At 44.2% G+C, this 5991-nt stretch overlaps 1 non-coding gene across 1 annotated transcript; it reads left to right on the top strand.

The window, feature by feature from the left end:
• The first annotated feature begins 5519 nt into the window (after positions 1-5519).
• On the top strand, positions 5520-5684 carry LOC135876935 (U1 spliceosomal RNA). Its single transcript, XR_010561345.1, has one exon. It is a non-coding gene; the product is annotated as a U1 spliceosomal RNA (small nuclear RNA).
• The last annotated feature ends 307 nt before the right edge of the window (positions 5685-5991 follow it).

Below are 5991 nucleotides of genomic sequence, written 5' to 3'. Positions count from 1 at the left end.
CTCCCAGAGAGTAACTGTGGGCTGCCCTATATAGTCCTACCACACCTCACTTCTCCCACAGAGTGACTGCAACTTACTTCCCTGCAGCCTCTTCTGTTGACAGCATTCTGGCTTATATAGGCCCCTCCAGCTGACCCTACTTCCAATCATTCCCTGCTCCCTGGCTTCTCCTCCAAGTGCAGCCTGTGGAGTTAATTGGCCCACCTGGCCATCTTAACCCCTTCCAGTCCTGTGTAGGGTGCACACCCCATCACATCTCCCTTGATTGGTAAATATGAGTTAAAAAGACATGGAGGATGGGTAGAGATAGGGTCCAAACCAAAACCTTGGCTCTGAACTTTTAACTCTGGCCTAGGAGCTGTATAATTTCTAAAGAAAGTGCTCCCCGTGGGGCATGAGTATGTATGTGGGTTTAGTTTTTCAGCACACACAAGGGAGGATAGGGCCTAAATGACAAGTCACTTTCAGTTTAACACTCAGGTATAAGCAACCTAAATGCACCTAGAGGGTAAAATTCTGCATACATTTGGATTAGCGCAACCCCATGAAATCAGTGTGGTGAACTCTTATACTTAAACTTATACTCAGGGCCGGCTCTAGCGTTTTTGCCGCCCCAAGCAGCAAAAAAAAAAAAAAAAGTCACGATCGGCGGCAGCTCTACCGCCGCTTCATTCTACAGCGGCAATTCGGCGGCAGGTCCTTCGCTCCGAGAGGGAGTGACGGCTCCGCCATCGAATTGCCGCTGAACGGCTGGACGTGCCGCCCCCCTCTTCATTGGCGGCCCCAGGTACCTGCTTGCTACGCTGGTGCCTGGAGCCGGCCCTGCTTATACTTAAGATTTTTCTTAATGTATTAAAAATGTCTTTAGGAGTTTGTGCTTTCTGAATAATCTAACTAATGCAAATCCCATTTCACCCTACCCACCCACAAAATGGCCTGATCCCACAAGGTACTGAATGCCTCCTGCGAGATACTATGACTGCCCTTCTGTGGGAGTTGCAGGTGTTCAGGCCCTTCTCAGATTTGGAGAAATTGAAGAACAAGGCTGGCTTAAGTCACTGGGATGGTTTGTCTTTCTGCTGCTCCTTCTTTTGAAGTGGGATTTTGATACCATATAGCCTGCAACTTTCCTGTGCATTGAAATACTTGCATGTATTGCTTTTGCTGCAGGTTGAGCATGCAGATCGAAAGACAGTCTGTTGTTATGATATTATACTTCTGCATATGTGAGACTACTTATAATTTCGGTTGTGGTGGATAATGGAAATACTTATGTAAAGGCTAAAAAATTATTAATCACCACGCTGCCCTTTTCTAAATCCAGTGAATATCCATTCACACTCTCGCTTTTACTACAAATTGGTACCTCAGGGCTTCTTTGTATAAGACAGTGACAGAGTCTAGCAGGATGACCTATTTATTTTTAAAGTCTGCTTATGTCAATGCTTTCTGTCCTGTGACCATGTTAGCCACCATTATTTCAGGGTGAGGTCAGTCTTTTTCTCTGCTCAGGCTGCTTGCCAGTTTCACAACACCTGCCCTGAAAGTGACAGCTCTATGGGTGTCCTCGTAAATTACAAATCATGTGCCTCTGTCCTGATGCCTTGGGACAGGCACAAAGTTAGAAACTGTCCTGTAACTCTAGAACTGTGGCTGCTGGATGGGACAGCTGAGAAGAAAATAGAGACACATCAGCAGGGGGCCAGCTAAATCTTAGCCAGGCTGCAAGCCCAGGAGTAGGGGACAGTTTCCAGTGTTGCAAGCTAAGTGTGTGTGTGTATAAACACCACATATATTAGGAGAATATGGAGTTCATCAAAGTCTAAAGATTTCTCTCAAGTTTATGCAACAATTTGATCTTTATGGCTGGAAGAATATGGAGAAACCAAGCTGCCAACAAGGAGTCTCACTTCCGATTTAAAATCTCTTGCTGGGTGCCCTACTCTTATGAGCCCCAAGAGAACTTAACTTGCACTCACTTGAAGTGTGTCAAAAAAGGGAGCAGGGTTGTGGAAAATTAATGATGAACAATACATTACCAGTCTCCCCTGCCACTTCCCAGCTTTTGATCTCTTCAGTTACGGCGCTGGTGTTTACGCCAGTTGTTCACCAGCACACAGTCTCCCGGGGATGGACACTCTCTGTGTGTACATGCAGCCTGAAAATTACCACTTGTGAGATTCAGACCAGCATCCATGTGGCTCCTAGGCAGTGGGTCCAATAAGACCCTGATTCAGCAAAGCACTTAAACATGTACTTAACTGCTTTGCTGAGTCAAGGCCTAGCTGAGCTGAATAAGGAGCCTGCCTCTGGCCCACCCACTCTATCTCCACTGAAAGTTATTCTTATCTCTTACTTTGTCATTTCTAGTTTCTTGAAATAATGTGGTATTGAAATGGTTTTGTGTTTATCCAGCTTATTTTGCACCGTCAGCCACTTCATATCACTATCCAAGCTGGTCACCCCCTTTGCTTTGGAGCTGCCATTTCTACTTGCAGTGAAACAACACTCTGTTTTTCTATTAGTGCCTTTCACATGAGGGTCTCAAAGCACTTTGCAAAGTTGATCATTATTATCCCCAATATATAGGTGGGGAAAACGAGGCACAGAGGGGTTAACGGCCTTGCCCAAGGCCATGCAGTGAGTCAACGGTAGAGTCAGGAGTAGAAGCCAGGTCTTCTGACACCCAATACCTTGTTTTACTTACTAGACATTCTGGCTCTCAAGAGACCATCAAAAATCAGTCACCTCGTTGATTGGACAGCATTATACTGGAAACCTTGGACATGTTTTTAAAATGGTTATTAAATTTCACTGTAGATTGACTTCTAGCCTTCTTGGCTTTTGTGTCACCTATAATTTTGCATTGGCATTTGAGTAGGATGAGCAGCTTACTTTGAGACTGATCTCTGATCTTCATCTCTCCACAAATCCTTCAGTAGGGGAAGAGCTGCAAGGCCAGTGCAAATAACAATAGCCTTTTCTCCCAAATGAATAGCATTATTCTGATAAGATATACTGTGTCATCCAGCCTATTTAGTGTAAGTCCTGTAGATTCGTCCCCATCCTGTGTACTCTGCACAGTACTTAAGTTCACTGCCACTGCATAGTCACATAGGTAAGCATCTATGCATCAAAACTCAGCATTAAGAAGGGGCTACGAAACAGATTGACAAAGATGGTGCTTCCTGTCTCTTGAGTCACCCAACTCATTTCACTGCAACACAGTTCAAAGCAGTTTGCAGCAATTAAAGTCTCCCTTTAACCAGGTCATACCCAGAAGTTTCCAAACCATTTTAACCCATCTTAGGAGTGCTAGCAACAGTTCAGGTACCACAAAGCTGCCTGCCATTATCTAGCTAGATGGATCAGCTACAGCCAGGGTTGGAAGAGTGTCCACTATGAATACCTATTCATGCACTCACAATGCACTCTCCCCATAATATAAAAAAATCTTTTTTTTTTTTTAATAGTTCAAAAACTGGAATGGTTGGGGGGGGCGTGATGTTAAATTTAGCAGGGAAAGAACCCTACTTTGGACAACAGGAATAGAGTGCTTTGAGGCCTCCAAAGAAAACTGATTAAAATCCAGCTGAGTAATGAGGCTTTGAAATTTGCACTTTGCAGTAGGAAATGATGCACATTTGTATCCAGGGTTGTAGAAACATTGCATGATATTATCTTGAATCCAGTCTTGAGTGCTGTGCACCTCACTCCTTCTCTAGCAGCTGGGAGACCACCAGCCCATCTTGTCTGCACCATCCCCAACACTTCTTTGCCAGTCATAGAGAGAAAAGATAGATGGGGTTGTCATCTCCCTGACTCCTGAATCTCTCTTGGAACAAGGGGAGTTCCATTAACCTTAGCCCGCAATAGCAGGGGGAGAGAAGTCTGAGGACTGGTCTGCACTAGACACTTACTTCGCTATAGCTATGTCTCTTGGGGTGTCTCTTTAATCTACACCCCTCAGAGATGTAACTGTACCGACCTAACCCCCAGTGTAGACAGCAGTAGGTCGATGGAAGCATTTTTCCGTAGACCTAGCTACCACCTCTTGGAGAGGTGGAGTACCTACGCTGATGGGAGAATCCCTCTCCAGCATAGGTAGTGTCTCCACTGAAGCGCTACAGCAGAGCAGCTGCGATGCTGTAATGTTTTAAGTATAGACATACGCTAAGGCTGGGGGATGAGACACATGTGGGAGTATGTGTGCCTGCAAGTTGGCTACTGGTGGGTTTACTTTCATAACTGACGTGGCAAGCCCTGAGGTGCTGGGGGTATGAACTGCCAACCCTAGAGGTGCCAGGGCTCAGGCCTGGGCAAGCCCTGGCACAAATTAAATACTGGTCACTCTAGAGAATGGCCCAACACTATAGCAGGGCAGTGAAATGGTGGCTCTGCAAGCGTGCTTAACAATAATTAAAGTGCTCTGAAGATGGGAAAGGCTGTACAAGTGTTGCATATCCATTATTGCTACTACTATTAACAAGAAAAGGCAAACACTTCCTATTTGTTCCATTAGGACAATTTTTACCTTTGTTTTCTTCCCTTCTACTAATGCAAATCTTCGTATTTGCTAAGAATTTCTTTAAGAATACAGCTGTGGATGTTTAAAAGAAAGGCTTAGGGGAAAAAAACCCATCATCATTTTCCAAACTTGCTGGTAACTATGCTAATGCTATGGTGATTTTTTTTTTTTTTTTTTTTTACAATCCATGCGGCGACGAGACACTCCGAGATATAGGCTTTTAAATCAAAGCAATAGATGCCCAACAGCAACATCAACTAAGCAAGGATTACTGCTGGCCCGCAGTGGACTAAAGTGATTTGCACTTCAGTTAAAGGTCAGCTTGAGATTGCCTCAGGGAAAACGAAATGGTTTTCACAGTGACCTAATGGCACCTACAGGTATGTAATTCAGATCAGTATACTGTGAAAATAAAAGAGCTTGGTTGATTGAAATAGCTTGTTCAGAGAAAGGTTTATGCCAGATGCATAATAAATTCAGCAATGATTGTAGTTACACAATAATAATAATAGTACCTAGCTCTTATATGTGACCAAACATTTCATATGGAATAGAAAATATTGCAATAAAATATTTACACTAAGGTATCATTTGCTCTTCAGCAGAACCTTTCACACATTAAGGTCCTGATCCAAAGCCCACTGAAGTCAATGGGAGATGAGAAGTTTTAATCTGTAACCACACAAATACTACTGTTATAGCATTACTCTGGGAGGCTGACCACCTGTGTCTCAGAGAGCTAGTGGTGTTAAATGGGTGAAACACTTAATTGGGAATCTAGTGACCTGGATTTGATTTCTAGCTCTGTCACTGACCTGCTCTGTGACCTTGGGCAAGTTATTTCCCCTCTCTGGGCCTCTGTTTTCCTTCCCATCCTTTGTCGGTCATGTCTATTTAGATTGCAAGTTCTCTGGGGAGGTGCCTAGCACAATGGGCCCTGATCTCAGTTGTGGTCTGTAGACACTTCTGTAACAATAAAGTAAATAATTTTTTTTTTACCTGGCAGGGAAGATACCATGATCACCAAGGTGGTTTTCCCAGGATGAGGTTCATCTATTGCACTGCGGGAGTGTTGAGTCCTGTGGTTTCCCCCAAAGGCAGGAAACTCAACTGCTGAATTTGTGGTAGTGGGTGACTGTGTTTGCATTTTCCCCTGGGGGGGGGGAGGGATAGCTCAGTGGTTTGAGCATTGGCCTGCTAAACCCAGGGTTGTGAGTTCAATCCTTGAGGGGGCCACTTAGGGATCTGGGGCAAAAACAGTACTTGGTCCTGCTAGTGAAGGCAGGGGGCTGGATTCAATGACCTTTCAAGGTCCCTTCCAGTTCTAGGAGATAGGATATCTCCATTAATTTAAATGCTGTATGAAAAATACAGGACAAAGCCTATGTTTAAGAGCATGCGCAGCAATGGTTTATTCATGGTACAAAAATCACACGTTACCAGAATATGACCTTAGCATGATT

The sequence above is a fragment of the Emys orbicularis genome, chromosome 3, assembly GCF_028017835.1.
Source record: "Emys orbicularis isolate rEmyOrb1 chromosome 3, rEmyOrb1.hap1, whole genome shotgun sequence".
Taxonomy (NCBI): Eukaryota; Metazoa; Chordata; order Testudines; family Emydidae; genus Emys; species Emys orbicularis.
Note: the sequence above shows the minus strand (reverse complement) of the source record. Positions and strands in the feature narration are given on the sequence as shown.